The sequence below is a fragment of the Chelonoidis abingdonii genome, chromosome 6 (genome assembly GCF_003597395.2).
Source record: "Chelonoidis abingdonii isolate Lonesome George chromosome 6, CheloAbing_2.0, whole genome shotgun sequence".
Taxonomy (NCBI): Eukaryota; Metazoa; Chordata; order Testudines; family Testudinidae; genus Chelonoidis; species Chelonoidis abingdonii.
This window is the reverse complement of record NC_133774.1, coordinates 30,939,076-30,957,423: the sequence shown is the minus strand read 5'-3', so window position 1 is coordinate 30,957,423 and position 18,348 is coordinate 30,939,076. Positions and strand designations below refer to the sequence as shown.

Genomic DNA, 18,348 nt, shown 5'->3' with positions numbered 1-18,348 from the left:
TTTAAGGTGCTTTGTGACTGTTTTGGATCTTTATTTCCCAGCTTCTACATGCTTAACTATATTGATGATCTAAGACTAAACAACACTGTTCAGGGCCTCCAGATTCCCAGATAATTGTTTCTGACAGTCCCCATGGCACATCCCCATTGCCCTTCCTCTTTGCTGACTGTTAAATCCATCACTACAAAATGGCTGTCTTCTACAAACTAGCACAGCCAATAATGAAAAAAAAAGAAAAACCTTTTACAGAACATTCAGGTTGTGACAAATAATAAAAATGCCTGGCCCTGACATCGTAGATCTCAAAAGGCTTTACAAAGGAGGTTGGTATCATTATTCCAGCTTTACAGATGGGGAAAACGGAGGCACAAGAAGGTGAAGTGACTTGCTCAAGGTCATCCATCAGGCCAGCAGCAGAGCTGGGAATGAAACCCAGGTCTCCTGAATCCCTGTCCAGATAATGGTCAGAACCAGAAAATCCAAAGCCACCAACTGAAAGTACCTCCTTTGCTCATATCAATGTAAAACACAACAGCATAGGAACAAGCCCATGCAAAAAGCAGAAGGCCAATTTCTCAGTCTCAAGGACAGAGAGGGTTCTGAAGGCATTATCCTATGGCCAATGGGAAGGAAGGAGGAAGGAAAGTACAGCTAGCTACTCTTTTGGTTGATCAGGACCAGCATAGACAGACTCTGCAGTGAGTACCATTTAGCCCTCAGTTAAAAAACACTACCATAAGTGAAAGGCGGTAAGAGAAAGGAAAATGCAATTTACCACAAAGCGAAATCTGGGAGGGGGCCGGAAAGGTCAGTGCACGACCTGTCTGTGAGCAAATATTTACACTGTGGGAGACGTGAAGAAGTCTGTGTTGCTCATCTGGGAAACTCATACCCTTCTACCTTAATCCCTGCTCTGTGCAGCCCCCAAAATGGACATGTCCTGTGTAGCTGCAAGCCACATTTGAGAGCTTTGCAGCTGCAACACAACACCATCCAAGATTGCCGTGCCAGAGCCATCCCGCCACATGTGAGGGAAAGTTGCCATAAACACCGCCATCCCCGGAACCGACCGCCAACTGCAACCGGACATCGTTATCACCAACAAGGACCAGAAGATCATCATGGTGAATGTCACAGTGCCCTTTGAGAACGGCACCCTGGCCTTCCACGATGGGTAAAGAAATACGCCCCCTGGCCAAAATCTTGAGAGCTAAGGGTTACCAGGTTCAGAAACACACACTGATCGTCATAGCCTTCAGCTCACGGGACCCTAGTAATGAGTGAGTGCTGAGAGAATGCGGAATTGGTCAACACTACATTCCGCCGATGCGGCAACTCATAGTGTTAGACGCCATCAGGCGGTTGAGGGACATCTACATAGAATACATCACTGGACATCGGCAATACCAGGAGGGGTGAGCTGGCATGCTGATGAGAAGCACAGTCAGGAAAGTAACTAAAATACTTCCCTCATGGATTGTATTTTCTAAATGGACAACCTACCCTAAATTCTCAATTACTGAGGGACGATCTTCACTTGTTGATATATTTTGCTTTCCACAACCAAATGTCTGTATAACTTTTCATGAGTGATGTACTCGAGTATTCAGATTTTAATATCTAACTTGTATTGTTAAATCTATTCACCTAAATTTGGGTTATTGCTGATTATGTATCATATGACTTTTAAAAACCACCTTTGTATTTGTGGATAATCGAAGCACTATGCCCAGATGTACAGACACTCTTTTCTCAACCTATGTATTATATAATTTTTTTAACATTAGCTTTAATGAAATTTTTATATCCCACACGTAAATACCTTGCAATGCCAGTTACAAAACTGTCATGCAAACACCTGTTCTCACTTTCTGGTGCCATTATAAATAAGAAGCAGGCAGCATTATTGCCCATAAATGTAAACAAACTTTCTTGTCTTAGCAATTAGCCGAACAAGAGGTAGGACTGAGTGGACTTGTAGGCTCTAAAGTTTTAAATTGTTTTATTTTTGAGTTTAGTTATGTAAGAAAAAGATTGATATTTGTAAATTATACTTTCACAACAATGAGATTGTATTACAGTACTTGTATGAGGTGAATTGAAAGACTTTCTTTTGTTTATCATTTTTACAGAGCAAATATTTGTAATAAAAATACAAAGTGAGAATTGTATACTTTGTATTCTGTTGTAATAGAAATAAATATTTGAAAATATAGAAAAAAACATCCAAAATATTTAATAAATTTCAATTGGTATTCTATTATTTAACAGTGCTATTAATCATGATTAATGTTTCTGAGTTAATCATGTGAGTTAACGGTGATTAAATCGACAGCCCTACTTTGAACACAAATTCAAATAGATTCTGGCTAAATTGCTGATGATTTCTTTTGGGTAAATAGTTTTTAACAGAACTGCTCAAAGATTCGTAGTCAAAAGATAACAGCAGCCCTTCCCTGTAGAAGGGACATAAATTGCCCTCTTCTTCATGGCCAGTACTGATGTTCATGCAGCCCAAGTCATGGAAGCGGAGGGGATTATGAGGATACTCTGCTCCCTTCCATTCTACTTCATTCCTTCCCCTGGTCAGCCCATGTCAACTTCTCATAAATACATAAATCCGCTATAAGCTGGGATGAAATAGATGAATTTTCAGCCCCAGAGATTGAGAAGCAAAATTTATATGGGCTGGAGTAGTGAAATAGAACAGAATCAGACTGACAGATAACAATGAAGTCACTACCATCTCTCTCTCTGATATTGCTCACTTAGTGAGGGAGCAAGCATATAATTTTCATGCTGGCTTTAAGGTGTTTCTGATCAACTAGATCAGATCAGAAATAAGATTCTCCTCTGTCTCATAGGTGTGCTCTCCCACTTCTCAAACTCTCACCTACACACCCGACTTTGCAGTCTCTGCCAAAGAAGGCTCCTTGGCAAATTGCCATTTTTCAAGTAGCAACATATTTCATTTGTTTTAATAAGCTCAGAGATGTAAATAACTAGTAAGAATCCTTCTTCCCTATCAGAGAAAGAAAATAGTAAGTCAATAGAAATGACTGACACTAAAACTTTACACACTTTATATGAAGAGATAAATAAGTGATGCAGAAATACCTACTTTCAGTGCCCCATTAGGGGTTGCTGAACTAAGTGACTACTACCCGGCAGTGCAATGTGCCATCTAAAAATCACAGCAATAGAAACTTCTAGTAAAACAGAAATTCTACCTCACCAAGAACATTTCAGGAACGACAACAAGTCCATGTGAATCTGGTTCTTGTTATCATATGAAAATCTTTGTAAAATTACATGTCAGAGGTGCAGTTCAAGATCTTGTTATTCCAAAAGTTACATTGTTTGTCCACCTGTATTATACATGCTGTGCAGTTGGGTGTTGGAAAATGAGGGAATCCCCATCCTGAGGAATTTAGAAATTTAAAAAGTACCTGATCCTAAGCCTGGGGAAGTCTATTGATTGCAATAGGTTTTGGAGAGAGAGAATAAAGACAATGTGCTGGATGTTAGACCTTGTTTGCCTCATCTCATGCTCCCGACGCCCAACTTAATCAGAAAGCCAGACGAAAAAAAACATGGTTTTGATGTTCACACCATTACTACCTTGTCGTATTTAAAGAGCTAAGATTCAAATCCCCTTCACCAACTGGAAAAGTAAAAAGTCACAGAATCAAGAAAAGCGACCCTTCTCTAAACCTATCCTGCAAGGTTTGGAGCACCATCCTGTTCTGATAGAGTTGAGGGTGCTTGAGAACTTTTAGGATGAACCATATAGCCCTGATCCAAATCTCAAAGAAGTGAACTGAAACTTTGGATCAGGTCCTATATGAATAATCAAATTTATGCCTATTTGATCACTATTAGTATTGCTGATGTATTACCATACCTACATCACGTGGGAAGATGTGATTTGATATCCCACATGGAACATGCTATCTAAATGCTAATTATTATGTTGCAGTTGATGCATGGACTACCATTCCCACTATGCATACAATGCATTCCCACCCCTTCCCAATGGTTCACTCCGCAGAATTACCGGGCACATGCCAGTCTGCACTTCACACTTTTAATGTTGTTTCTCTGTCTAGCCTAGGTTCATAGACTCTAGCACTGGAAGGGACCTCGAGACGTCATCGAGTCCAGTCCCCTGCCCTCATGGCAGGACCAAATACTGTCTAGACCATCCCGGATAAACATTTATCTAACCTACTCTGAAATATCTCCAGAGATGGAGATTCCACAACCTCCCTAGGCAATTTATTCCAGTGTTTAACTACCCTGACAGTTAGGAACTTTTTCCTAATGTCCAACCTAAATCTCCCTTGCTGCAGTTCAAGCCCATTGCTTCTTGTTCTATCATTAGAGGCTAAGGTGAACAAGTTTTCTCCCTCCTCCTGATGACACCCTTTTAGATACCTGAAAACTGCTATCATGTCCCCTCTCAGTCTTCTCTTTTCCAAACTAAATAAACCCAATTCTTTCAGCCTTCCTTCATAGGTCATGTTCTCAAGACCTTTAATCATTCTTGTTGCTCTTCTCTGGACCCTCTCCAATTTCTCCACATCTTTCTTGAAATGCGGTGCCCAGAACTGGACACAATACTCCAGTTGAGGCCTAACCAGCGCAGAGTAGAGCGGAAGAATGACTTCTCGTGTCTTGTTTACAACACACCTGTTAATGCATCCCAGAATCACATTTGCTTTTTTTGCAACAGTATCACACTGTTGACTCATATTTAGCTTGTGGTCCACTATGACCCCTAGATCTCTTTCTGCCATACTCCTTCCTAGACAGTCTCTTCCCATTCTGTATGTGTGAAACTGATTGTTCCTTCCTAAGTGGAGCACTTTGCATTTGTCTTTATTGAACTTCATCCGGTTTACCTCAGACCATTTCTCCAATTTGTCCAGATCATTTTGAATTTTGACCCTGTCCTCCAAAGCAGTTGCAATCCCTCCCAGTTTGGTATCGTCCGCAAACTTAATAAGCGTACTTTCTATGCCAACATCTAAGTCGTTGATGAAGATATTGAACAGAGCCGGTCCCAAAAGAGACCCCTGCGGAACCCCACTTGTTATACCTTTCCAGCAGGATTGGGAGCCATTAATAACTATACTCTGAGTACGGTTATCCAGCCAGTTATGCACCCACCTTATAGTAGCCCCATCTAAATTGTATTTGCCTAGTTTATCGATAAGGATATCATGCGAGACCGTATCAAATGCCTTACTAGATGTTATTGAACTGGTCCCATTTCATGAGAGACCATAACTCAGTGCCTTACCCAGAGTGTGGCAGTCTCGGGGGCAGCTCCACCCCCCTCTGCCTCTCCCCTAGTCTGCCTCAGGCCCTGCCCTCTGGCCAGGTCATAGGTCAGAATCCAGAGCCAGATGTGTGGGGCAGCTGCAACTCTGGCTGGAGCAGGTACCATGGAGCAGGCAGCTGTGACTTTCCCATCTGCTGCTGGTGCCCAGACTTGCAGCAGCTCCTCAGCTTGCAGCCCCCTTTGAAGAGCTGTATGGGCAGGCTGACCCAGCTCCAGGGGGGCGGAGCCCTCAGGGAGCAGACACTGTAGGGGAAGGTCTCCTGGCACACAGCCTCTAGCAACCCCCTCCCTGCACCCTGAGCTATGACTCTGCCCACGCACAGCCCCTAACTACCCCCTCTCTGTACCCTGAGCTACACCTCTGCTCACGCACAGCTCCTAGCTACCCCTCTCCATATACCCTGAGCTATGCCTCTGCCCACGCACAGCCCCCCAGCTACCCCTTTCCATGTACCCTCAGTGCTTTTCAAACTTTTTGAACTGAGTTCCCCCTACACCCCGCTTTTGAGTTATATTTTTTGGTTGCATCCCCTTGGCTGGCCTGCTGAGGTGAGTCAGGGAGTGGAGGTGGCACTGTTTCCCTGGACCCCGCTGTGCAGTGCTGGCTCAAGCTCTTCCAGCCCTCACACCCCCAAAATCAAAGTAAAACTACACCTATGCCCAGGGGCTCTCTCCTGCCCCCGCTGGGCCTTGGAGCTTTTATAGCAGGTTGGGGGTGGGGGGCTCTGAAAGAAAAAGATTGAGAAACCCAGATATAACTGACAGATCAAGGAACTTGGTGGTAGGCTTTAGAGCTGAAATTATCCTTTGTCCACAGTCTGTCATTAGTATTACCTGAGGGATTGTTTGTTTTAACTACTTGCTCCAGGCCAATGAGGGCTGTGGGAAGTGGCACAGGCCAAGGGACGTGCTAGCCGCAGCTTCCTGCCACCCCCATTGGCCTGGAGCGGCGAACCGCAGCCAGTAGGAGCTGCAATCAGCCGAACCTGCGGACGCAGCAGGTAAACAAACTGGCCCAGCCTGTCAGGGTGCTTACCCTGGCAAGCCACGCGCCAGAGGTTGCCAACCCCTGATCTACACCATCCCTGATAGGCGTTTGTCTACTCTGTTCCTAAAAACCTTCAGTGACAAAGATTCCACAACCTCTCTAGGTAATTTGTTCCAGGGCTAACCTACCCTTACAGATTATGAAAAACTTCCAATATCTAACCAAATTTCTCTTGCTGCAATTTAAACTCATTACTTCTTTTCCTGTCCCCAGTCTCCTTTAAGGAGAACAATTTATCATGCTCTTCTTTATAACAACCTTTTTTTTACATATTTGAAGACTTACCATGTCGCTGCTCAGTCTTCTACAGACTAAACAAACCCAGTTTTTTCAATCTTTCCTCATAAGTCATGTTTTCTAGACCTTTAATCATTTTTGCTGCACTCCTCTGGATTTTCTCCCAAAGTGTGGTGCCCAGAACTGGACACAGTACTTCACTTCAGGCCTTATCAGCACTGAGTAGAGTGGAAGAATTATTTTTTGTGTTTTGCCTATAAACACTTCTGCTGATACATCCCAGAATGATGTTTGCTTTTTTTTGCAACAGTATTACATTGTTGACTCCTATATAGTGTGTGATCCAGATCTTTTTCTGCAGTACTCCTTCCTAGGCAGTCATTCCCCATTTTCTACCTGTGCATTTTACTTTTCCTTCCTAAGCGTAGTACTTTGCACTTGTCCTTATTAAATGTCATCCTATTTCTTTCAGAACATTTCTCCAGTTTGTCAACATCATTTTGAATTCTAATTCTGTCCTCCAGAGTGCTTGCAACCTCTCCCAGCTTGGTAACATCCACAAGTGACATAGTCTACTCTCTATGCCATTATCCAAACCATTCATGAAGATATTTAATACAACCAGACCTAGGAAGGTCCCTGTGGGAGCCCACTCAATATATCGTCCCAGCCGGAGAACCACTAACAGCCAGTTGTGCATTCACTTTATACTAGGTTCATCTAAAGCTACATTTCCCTAGTTTATTTATGAAGTCATCTGAGACAGTATCAAAACCTTATTAAAGTTGTGATGTGATATATCTACTATTTCCCTCCAGTCCACAAGGCTTGTTACCCTATTAAAGAAAGATATTAGGTTAGTATGACATGACTTGTTCTTGATAAATCCATGTTGACTGTTACTTATTACCTTATTGTCTTCTAGATACCTACAAATTGATTATTTTAATATTTATCTTCCCAGGTACTGAACTTAAGCTGACCTCCACTCCGGTTTCCAGCCCAGGAACCCTAATGGCAGCCGCTGTTGGCAGCCAACCTTTCACTGCCAGAATTGCTACATTTTCCCTGGGCCACTTCCCCACAGCTCCCTCGCTTCTCTCTCTTAATGCCTTCTTCACCCTTACCTTAAGGCTCCCTTTCCAGTGGCTTGAGGGTGTCTTCATTATCCAGCCCTTCAGCCACACGTCCTCTCCCTGGCTCCTTTTGGCCTGACCGGAGTGAGTACTTTTATAGTATCAGAGGGGCCTCAGAGTCAGGTGTTCATATTAGCTTAACGGCCTCACCTGACTCTTTGCAGGTTAATTGGAGTCAGGTGTTCTCATTAGCCTGGAGCCTGCTCTGGTCAGTCAGGGAACAGAAAACTGCTTATCCAGTGGCCAGTATATCTGCCTTCTACTACTCTGCTGTATCCAAGAGGTCTTCCGCGAGACCTCTCCGGGATGCCAGTCTTCTACCAGGACCTCCTCTGGACCTGGAAACTGGTTTTGGCCACCAGGTCCGTGGCGGCTGCCGCGGTGGCGGATCTCCTCGCGGAGCCCCTGCTATGCAACCCCCAGCTCCGTGTGCAGGTGGCAGAGTCCCCCGCGGTGCACCAGAGGTCGGTCCTGGCAGAAGTCACCAATCAGAGACGACCTAGACTATGACCAGGGAGACTGGCTGGATCCCCTGACGCTCGCTCAGCGCATGGGGCTCTCCAGACTTTGTACTCCCCAGCGCGTACTTCAGGAGGTGAAGGCCGCTTTGCTGCCCGCTGCTCGGGCCTACCTTGACTGGGTCCTGCGAGAGGGCGCACCCCGCCCACCCTCTACCCCTGGTACTCCAGACCTTTTCATCGGGCCCCTGCCCTGTGGACCCAACTGGCCCTCCTACCCTTTCACTGTGAGCCAGCTGCACAATTTTCAGCCAGTTCAGTTCCAGACCACACCAAGGAAACATCTGTACGTGCTCATGCTCCACACTCTTCATTTCCTCACCCTCGCTTCCCGCCCTGACACAAAGTGGCGGGACCTTCTGCCACCTCTCGAGGGTGAGACGCCCCGGTGGGCTAGCATGTACTCCACCCTGATTCAAAAGCCCGCCGGGGATATCAGTTGGCGGCTCCTTCACGGGACCACGAGCACAGGCATGTACTTCGCACGGTTTACCCCTCTCCCAAACACCTGTCCCTTTTGAGGTATGAAGGAAAACCTGGTGCACATTTATCTAGAGTGAGCCAGGTTGCGGCCCCTTTTCCGGCTCTTCTTAAATCTCTTCTTATGTTTTTGGTTGAACTTTTCCCCTCACCTGTTCATCTACGCATTCCCCATCCATGGCCCCACAAAGTCGCAGGACCTCCTTGTCAACCTCCTCCTAGCCCTGGCCAAAATGGCCATCTACAAAACCAGGAAGAGGAGGTTGGCCGACGGGATTTCCTGCGACTGTGGGGCCTATTTCCGCTCCTCCGTCCGTTCACACATCCGGGCAGAGTTCCTCTGGGTGGTGTCCACTGGCTCCCTTGACGCCTTCAAGGAGCAGTGGGCGCTGTCCAGGGTTCTCTGCTCAGTGTTCCCGTCAGGTTCCCCTCCTTTAGCCCTGTGATCTCACTCCCATTCATGTTATCTCATTAGTTGTCCCCCACAATTATTTGTTATCACGGACCTGTGGATCCTCCCTTTAGGCTTGGGGGAAGGTCCTTTAGCAGTGGGCAGGCTCTGCCCAGGCACTTCCTGGACACCAATAAGACTACTCTGCTGTACCCAACTGGCCTGGGTCTATCACAATAGGTACTATATATAGTACCCATACATAGGTACTATATTTGCCCTTGTCCAGTCCTCTGGGATGTCTCTGGTCCTCCTCCACGTGTTCCAACCTGGTGCCTGGGGCACACTACCACTCAGGTTAGCCCAAGCTGACCTTCCATCACGATGAAGGGATAGACAAGCCAAATTTGAGTGAATCGTGCTACAATTCCATGTGCCAGGTCATAACGCCTGGACCTGGGAACTGGGTCCAGCCCTGCAGGACACAGGAGCTACAACTGCAAGGTAAGTGTGGGGTGGGCTTACTCTCCAACTCTCCCTCAGGGCCTCCCATTGGAACCAGACCTGTGAGTTAACCAACATAGAACCTTCCAGCACAGAAGTAACGGATAAACAGAGAACTCCCGAGATCTGTGACATTTTCACCAGCATGACAAGCCTGCAGACCTGCTCATGAGTATTTTTAAGCCTTTCTGAAGTTTATAGTTTTCTACAATATTTAACAAAAATAAAGTTAGCATAAACTACATGTTTTATAGTTTTTTTCTCTGTGACTCCTTTTTAAAAGGTCATTGCTTAAATGTATTTAGCGTTTCATATGCTGGGATGACAAGATATGGAAAACATCTCTCTCTGTGAAGGAATGGCCTCTCTCATTTATGTGGTGAGTCCATTTCTCTTACACTGAGCATCAATCTCTTAATAATAGGAGGTGTTCTGTAAGTATGCAGCCACTGCATTTCAGGATTCATATACAGTAAACAACCTGTGGTAAACAATCTGAGCACAAAGTGTTCCTTCAAGCTCCAATATTAGTCTGTTCCTGCCAAGCTAGGTTGATGCAATACGATACTTTCTGCCTCCAGCACTTTACCAGCAATGGCAGATTCAATGCCCCTTGACCCGCTCTTCCCACACTGCCCCTTATCTTAGGACACCATCCCAATTCTGCTCTGCCAGACCATTACTCTTTCCTCATTCAAATCCTTCCTACACAGTCACCTCATTGGTGATGCCAATAAAGAGAGAGCCAATAAATAAGATGTCTTTTAACTAAAAAGAAACCCAATCTTCTACTGAACCATCATAACGTGTGAAAACTTAGCTGGGTCTTAGGGCTGGTCTACACTACGGGGTAAAATCGATTTTAGATATGCAATTTCAGCTACGTGAATAACGTAGCTGAAGTTGAATATCTAAAATTGATTTACTCACCCGTCCTCACCACGCGGGATCGATGTCCGCGGCTCGCCATGTCGATTCCAGAACTCCGTTGGGGTTGGTGGAGTTCCGGAATCGATATAAGCGCGCTCAGGGATCGATATATCCCATCTAGATTAGACGCGATATATCAATCCCCGAGCAATCAATTTTAACGCGCCGATACGGTGCATAGTCTAGACGTGGCCTTACTGTGGTAACCCATTCCCCATCCATTCTATTCTTTGTTATTCCTCACTTATTGCTTCCTACCTAAAGTTAAATTGCAACAATGTCTGTCTAGCAGTGTTTTAGGCATTGGAACATTGACAAATAGTCAGAGTAATACAGCCCTTCCTAAGTACAGAGAATTCCTCACATATATTCTGTCCATTAAAATCTGGCATTTGAAATAATATATGCAACATTCCAAATGCTGAAACTTGACACTCTGATTGACATTCTAAGTGTGACATAAGCATTCATATAAATCAACAACTAGTAACTTCTGAAGCAATAAACAGCCTCATGAGCAACTTGATGGAAGTAAGGGTCACATCTAATTAGTATATATGTGCGACACAGCACCCCATCCATATTCTTCACATATTCTTCACAGTGATGTTATTATGAGTATGGCATAACTATGATGTACTTTATGCAAGATAAGCCATGTGATATGTCATTGGAAAAGTTATGCTTGCTGAATACGATTATCCTATTTGAATGCATGTATGAATATTGACCATGCATCTGTATTTCAAATGTAGTTACACCTGGGTAACACCCACTAGACAAGATGCTTTCAGTCTAGATCAGTGTTCTTCATTGCAAGGCCCGCAAACCAGTGGCGGCTCCCATCAATCCTAAGTGCGGCTTGCTACGTTCTCTCTAAGCTGCGCGGCTGCGCGGTAGGCTATAAATAGCTGCACAGCAGCTCTAAAGGGCCATGCAGCAGGGACCTGGAAAGGAGGGAGGTGGGGCGTGGGTGGAAATTGGGGAGGGGAGCAAGTTGTGGCTTGCAGGGCTGCTGAGGGCCTCTTCCCTAGCCCTGGAGCTCCCTGCTACTGGCAGGGGAGAGCGAGACGGGGGCCCCTTCCCCCTGAGCTCTGTGCTGCCTGCCAGCAGGATGGAAAGAGAGGCCTCTCCCCTAGAGCTAGCTGCTGCCAGCAGGGAGAGGGCTGTGGGGAGTCCTCTGGCCCCAGCCCTGGGTAAGCCTACCTGCACCTCAAAATCCTCATCCCCAGCCCCACCCCAAGGCCTTCACCCCTCCTGCATCCTAACCCTCTGCCCCAGCCCTGAGCCCCTCATTCCCAGTTCCACCCTAGGGCCCTCAGCCCGAGCCAGAGGGGTGAAAAGAAAACAGAGGAACAAATTGACCAACGAACATTTGGACTGCCTTACTAGGCTTGCGATGACAGATTACAAATACTGCATGAACAAAGTCAAAGAGGAACAGGCACACTTTCGCTCACCCAATTTTTATAGTAAGTTTTGCATTATTCTGCTCTGAAAAAGTTTACTTGCATAGGTGCCTTTTTAATTCCAATATATTCTCCTGGTTATTATTTTATAAAAGGAGCACTGTTTTATTGTACAAGTAGACTTTGTTTTAGTTACACAAGGGGCTCTGTAACATTACATCGCTAAGGAGCAGTAAGCAATGTGCTAATTTAGTAGTTGATGTGGCTCTCGTATTGAAGGTTTTTTGCCAAAATGTAGCCCCCACTTCAAAAATAGTGAAGAGCACTGGTCTAGATAGTGGGTGGGGAAGGGCTTATTCAGGGCAATGGGACATCAGGAAAAAAAACAATAGGCCTTAGGAAAAGCTTATCTCCCACCTGGAGACCCTTCCTGAGAATGCAACAGACAGCCTCCGAGTAATGGCTGATATAACTCTACAACAACATGTGATGAGACCACGTCTCTGGACTCCATCTTGGGACGTCAGTATTTTTCCAAGGATTGGTCTGGGAACCAAGCTTTGGGAACAAAGGGTTTCCACCATATGCAAAAGCTATATAAAGCAGGGAGTGACATCATCTGTGGTTTTTCACGCCCCACACAAGAGTGCTGAAAACACCCAAGGAACAAACACTGAACTGGGGGGATTTCTACCTGTGAATGAAACACTTGGGGATTCCAAGCTGTAAGGCAAGTGCAGCTGGCCCCTTAAGAATCTGCACCCTGCTTGTATCATCTCTCAGGGTGAGAATCTGCTCTTCACACCCAATCGATTTAGTAAATTAAGCTGAGTTTGTGGTTTTTTTTGTTTATTTGCTAGGTAATTGGCTTTAATCTGTTTGCTATCATTTATAATCTATCTTTTGTAGTTAATAAACTTGCTTTAGGTTTATCTAAACTGGTGAGTTGGAGCGAAGTATGTGGGAATTATAACTCAGGGGCAAAGGCTGTTGCATATTTCTCTCCACATTGAGGGAGGGGGCGAATTTTATGAGTTTGTCCTGTGCAGCACAAGACTATATAATTTTGGGTTTATACTCTGGGGGGAGGGGAGGTGCCTGAGGAGTTGGGAGTTGCCTTAGCTGTAGCCTTCCTACGCAGGGGCTGGTCAGACAGTCTGCATGTAACTGCATTTGGGTGTCCCCCTACCTGGTGAAAGTACAGGCTGGAGGGCTCTGCAGCTTGTCAAAACAGCACAATATGAGAGGAAACCCAGACTGGTAGGTCAGAGGCTCAGTGGCACCCCAGTTCAAGGAGGTACCCCAGGAGGAACCAGTCACACACACAATATGTTTACATAAAATTAAGCACAGTCCTAATAAAGCAAACTTGGAAGTAAAAACTTTACAAATCCAATATCCCCAAGATGTGTGCTAACAAGAGAACACTTTTTAAGTCTCCAGACCACTGGCTAGAAGGGATCTCATCCCACCCCTGGCTGTTTGAAGAGGGATCTGTTTGCTCTGTTCTCCCTTTGTTCCATCCTGCTTCCCCCACACTCTAAGGGTAAAATTTTGCCCTGCCCTGTTGAAATGAGTGGAGCTAACTGGAGAGTAAAGTGATACTCCACAAAAGTATGGGAGCATAATCTGCTCCACGTGAGCACTTCTGTTCTCCACATCTCAGTAGGATGGGGGATTTAGGCTACTGGCAGCTCCAGATCCACCCTGGAGGAAGACGATTTCTTAGTGGAAACTTCTTTTGCCTCCCCACAGTGGTAAGGGACCCAATGGTTCACTTGCAGTTATGAACACTACTTTTGTTAGCGTGTGTAAGATCAGACTCTTAGACTGTAATAGCAAAATTCCACATACGGTGATATCAACTGATGCTGTTGTACATCATTAAAACAAAAATAGTAGTAGGATTTTCAAGTGTTAAAGGCAGAATTCTATCAGTACTGCAGATAATGGGACAAGAGTAAAACACTATGCATGACAGTAATTAGGGGATTTGCAAGGTGCCTATCACTAGCAGTTACTTCTATAAGTTTACCACTCTGGATAAATTGATAATTCCACCTGAAAAGGAAAAGACAAAAACAAAACAAAAAACACACTTGTGACTCACTTGAATAGACTAGCATTTGTCTGCACTTTCTATAGCAGGCTTCCCAGGGAAACCCATTAAAAGCCGAAAAGACAACTAACTGCCTTGCTTGCACACTCTTTATAATTAAAATGTACCAGCATAATATATTAATTAACATGTTGCAATTCTTGGCACGTAAGGCTGAGAAAAGGTGGAGGAGGTGAGAGATAGAACATTCCTATTTAAATCGTTGGGTTTTTTAAGCTAGATTGGACAGCTTTCAATAAACGTTCATGTAGTTCAATGAAAGCAGCAGAGAATCCTGTGGCACCTTATAGACTAACAGAGGTTTTGGAGCGTGAGCTTTCGTGGGTGAATACCCACTTCGTCAGACGCAGGTAGCGTCTGACAAAGTGGGTATTCACCCACGAAAGCTCACGCTCCAAAACCTCTGTTAGTCTATAAGGTGCCACAGGATTCTCTGCTGCTTTCACAGATCCAGACTAACACGGCTACCCCTCTGATACATGTAGTTCAATGAGATTCAACAAGAAATTTTAATTCCAATTCCCTTTATCTCTTCCCCCATATTTTAAATAGTGTCATTTAAATCAGCATCTTTGTCTCAAACAAATTTTTTCAATATCTCTTCACAAATCTATTCCCATTAGGTCTATGTCCAAAAGTGTTTTCAGTTTTGATGTGAGTGGACAGGTATATAAATGCCTTTTTAAAATTCAAGTTAAACTTCCATGAATTTGACAAATCTTCTCAATGAAACTTTCTCATTTACTTTATTAAATGTTTGCTGGCAGGCTGACAGGAGGATTTGTTAAGCACTAGCCACGTTCTGCTTTCACTTAAACCACTGTAAAAAAAAGCTTGGGTTCAATGAAGTTATTTCAGTTATTTACACTGGAATAACAGAGCAGAAATGTGATCCAGGGTGTCTTTACGGGGCTGCTACTTGCAGTTATGTCAGGAGCAAACTGAAACTGTGGTTGAATATATTAAACATACTGGGTTAAGATATTTACCATGTCTGTACAAGAAGTAACCACCTAGATAAACATCTGCTAGTTTGCACTGCAGAGATGGTACTGAGCCAGTCTCCAGCAAAAATCAGTTAAATCTTCGCACTCAGGATTTTCTTGTGAGTAAACGCCAACTACTCTAGCAGTTATTCCATTTTCCTTAATATGGCTGGCTCCAAAACATTCATTTTTGGAATCTGTTTTTAAAATACTTCTTTCAATTTTATTTCACATGCAGCACTTACAGCAAATACAAAATACAAACACTTTATTTTTATGTCCTGCATGGAAAGCAGAGCACTGATTGCACACTAGCCCGTTTTATTATAGCCTACAAGAAAGAAATGCTACTGATCAAACACTGCTTTGCAGATACACACAAGATACAGCCAAATCTCATGAGAAGAGCAAATACTGGTGCAATGGCACTCCCTGAAAATTCCTTGCTGTCTTATGGGAACTATCCCATAGAAACAGAGAGTGATTTATCTGAAGAATAGGATTTCAAAGTAAAACAGTTCCTAAAATTTTCAAAGCCATTTTCAAGTTTTCCTTTCAATAAAGTTCTCCCATCATCTCCCATCAATGCCCACAAATATTTTTAGAGGGTCACAATGGTTTGTTTGCTTTGTATTTCATGCCTGTTACTCCAAGCAGCAGCAACACTTCAGCGAAATCTTTGGGGCCTGAATTTATGTCACTACCCAAGCCCCATGTGACTGCCACAAGGTTGGAGATAGAGAACACGCTGAGATTTACCAAATGCAGACAGAAACAGGAAGACTGGCGATCTCTGAGTATCAATTCCACCTGGCTATAGCCTGGATTCTGATTTGTTATAACAAGATAACAGCAGCAATACATATATTCACAAGAAGACCTGTGTAATAAAGAAACTTGGGGCAGTTGGGAATGGGGGAGAGGGGACAGTTAAATCTGGAGAGACTGACCAGAACTCCCATCACAACTGGGCAGTCTAGCCAAGCAGAGGCAACAGTGGGGGATGACATGCCCCTTCCCCACAAGAAGCAACAGCTAAATGTTTGAAGGGGACCCATCTAGAGGGGCTGCAGCAGACTCTGCCCCAGGGCAATGGGAGTGGACAAGGCATGCTTCTCCCGCAAACGGCCAGCATCCAGGAGGCAGCAGCTCTCCCTGGCATCAGCACTTACCATGTCCCCGTGCAGCACAGGGAGGGAGGAAGCAGCAAGGTGGCTGGCTATGAGCTGAGCCTGCTACATGGGGCTTATTCGCCTTTCCTGTTGCTGGAGTCCCAGCACTTCCCACCACCTGCTTTGCAGACTGCCCTGGGGCAAATACCCTAGGTCTGTTCCCAGGGCAGAGGCTGCTCTCTCATTCCTATAGCAGGGCCTCTGCTCCCCTGGCACTGCAGTGGGGCTCACCTTGCCTTCCATTTAGCACAGCTTCTATCAGAGGTTTTCAAACTGTGGGGCTCCCCACCCCAATGCCAGGTGGCTCAGGCCAGCTCTCTCAGGGCTCAGGGAGGGAGAGCCATCCCCATCCCGACTCACCTTAGGAGCAACTCAGTCTGTCTGGGTTTGAGGGGGGGTCACAACCAACGTATGCTTTAGCCCCCTCTTCAGGTTACGATTGTGCCCCCCAACCCAGACAGGCTGGGTGGCCCATTGAGGCAAGTCAGAGGATGGAGGCGACGCCTCCACCCCTAGCCCTGCCTGGTGCCACTGCCCCAAACGTTCCTCTGCCCCCACCACTGGGGCACACCCCCCTCTTTGAAAACCTCTGGTGTAGATCCAGAGGCTATGCTGTGGGGTGCGCCCCCCAAACCTTTAAATTGTGCGATCCCTCCTTCTAATCAACAGTTACACGTTCCCTCTGTAGCCACGCCAAAAAGCGATTCCCCCTCCCAGGGAGCAAGGGGTCCACCAGCATCGCCTCGGGGCTTGCACTGCACATTGTGCCCACCTGGGACCTGCTCTCCGCGCTGCCTACAGCCACCACAGCATCGCTCCCGGCTAACAGGCGCCGGGCGCGAAGACGGGCACAAGCCTGGCCAAGGGGCAGCGACCCAAACGCCCGCTAAACCTGTGCAGCGCCAGCGCTGCCGCTCGGACACGCACGGCCCGCGTCACCTACCGGCCAGCCCCCTGCCCACCTTCCTTTGGCCTAGGGCTGCCCGCCCCGCGAACAGCAGCACCCCGGCTCCTCCCCCACCCCCGGGCTTGGCCAAACTTTCCCGAGTTTCACACGCCGCCCGATAACGCCCCGCCCCCCGTAGGGCAGCGCGTGCGAGAACGGGGCGAGGGAGAGCGCGGGCACCGCGTCGCCAGGCGTTCCGCAGGGCACCAGCGCAGCCCCGGGCGGGGAGCGGACCCAGCAGCAGCAGCCGGCAGCCCGTGGGGCGCACTCACTCACTCACTCACCAGCGTGGCGCCGCAGGGAGCCCGCTCCGGGGTCAGCGCTCAGCCCGGGGGCCCATCGGTCCCCGCCCGCGGCGCTCGCTGGCGCGTCCAAACTTCCAGGAGTTCACCGCTAAAAATAGCGGCGCAGCAGCAGGGCCCAGCGCGCCCGGAGCCACCCTTCAGCCCACACCCCTGCGTGCACGGGCCGGATCGGATTACACCCGCCCGCGGACGAGGAGGAAGCCCTGGAAAGCCAGCGCCCCCGAGGGCGCAAAGCAGGGGACCGAGCCGGTGCCCCGTACCTGACCGCTCCGAGCGAGCTCCCAGCCGCCGGGCGCCAGGGGCGGCTCTCGCTCTCCCGCCACCGTGCACCGAGCTCCTGCCCCAGCAGATGAGCCGCTACTAACGTCCCCCCATCTTGTCCCGGCGCGGGACGCTCAGCAGCCGCCTCCTCCTGGCCCCATGGCTGCTGCTGCTGCTGCTGCTGCTACTGCCGCCGCCTGCGCAGGGGCGGCGCGGGGTGGGAGCGAGAGGGTGGGCCGATTGTTTCAAGAGGGACTCATGCCTGGCCGGGCCGAGCCTAGCGGCTGGCTTCTGGGCCCGGGGGAGGGGAAGAGGCTGGCAGATGGACAAGCGGCTCAGTACGTTCCCGGGAGCTCTGCTCCCTGCCCAGCCCGCGAGGAGCTGGAGTTAGTGCGTGTCACTTCCCTGGGGCTTGCGGGCTCCGCCTAGAGGGAAATATTGGTTATTGCACAGCGTTTCCACGGGACTTCACAACAAAGCGAGGCTCTTCGGGCTAGAGCGGAGTCCGGGAGCCCCGGGGTTAGTTGGTAGGAGGTCAGTGCTCTAGTGCGTATCCCCC

General features: G+C 47.1%; 1 protein-coding gene across 2 annotated transcripts in view; it reads right to left on the bottom strand.

Annotated features, from left to right (window-relative positions):
- The window catches only part of GHR (growth hormone receptor), a 188,243-nt gene extending 170,284 nt beyond the window's left edge, over positions 1-17,959 (bottom strand). Inside the window, exon 1 of one of the 2 annotated variants that reach the window (XM_075066929.1) lies at positions 17,789-17,959. The gene's annotated coding sequence lies outside the window, so the exon portion shown is untranslated. Of the gene's footprint in view, positions 1-17,507; positions 17,576-17,788 lie in introns of those variants that run through there. The other variant, XM_075066930.1, reaches the window with a different exon arrangement.
- Positions 17,960-18,348: the final 389 nt, after the last annotated feature.